Source organism: Suricata suricatta, chromosome 10 (genome assembly GCF_006229205.1).
Source record: "Suricata suricatta isolate VVHF042 chromosome 10, meerkat_22Aug2017_6uvM2_HiC, whole genome shotgun sequence".
Lineage (NCBI taxonomy): Eukaryota > Metazoa > Chordata > Mammalia > Carnivora > Herpestidae > Suricata > Suricata suricatta.
This window is the reverse complement of record NC_043709.1, coordinates 83,986,427-83,987,160: the sequence shown is the minus strand read 5'-3', so window position 1 is coordinate 83,987,160 and position 734 is coordinate 83,986,427.

The window sequence follows — 734 nt, the reverse complement described above, 5'->3', positions numbered from 1 at the left end:
TTCTTGATGTGATTTTATTAAAATTACCTACAATGTTCTAATAACTTTTAAGCTGTATATGGTCTTCATTGAAGAAGTTGGTAGAGGGAGTTTGCTGTACAATATCCTAGCCTCTTTTTTATGTAATCTTAAGTTTTTATCTAAATTCAAATTTCTATAAATGTTACCAAAATAATAAAAGGACCTCCTATATACACTTATTCCAGATACACCATCCTGTTTGTTAATTGCCCACCTCCCTTTCTCCCTCTCTTTTCTCCCTTTTCCTTCTTTCTTTCTCTTTCTGTGTACATATGTATGTATGTACACATGTCTTTGTGTGGATGCATGTTTTTATTTTTCTGGATAGACTTCTAGTATTGAAATTGCTAGGTCATGTGGTAAGTTTCTGTTTCTGTTTTTGAGATCCTGAAGAACTACATCTGCATTATTCTCTACATCTTCTACAGTACTTCTTATAGTCTGTCTTTTTGATACAGTCATTCTGGTGTGAATGAAATGTTAACTCCTGGATCTAATTTACACTTACCCACACTAGTGATATTGGGCATCCTCTTTTGTTCTATTGGCCATTTGTGTATTTTCTTTGAAGTAGTGTCCATTCAGACCACCCTCCCCATCACTTTTGGGTTGTTTGTCTTATTATGCATTGTAACAGATATATACCCTAAATACAGTTCCTTTATCTTGCTTTTTTTATAATCCAGTCTGACAATCTCTGTTATTTGAATGGA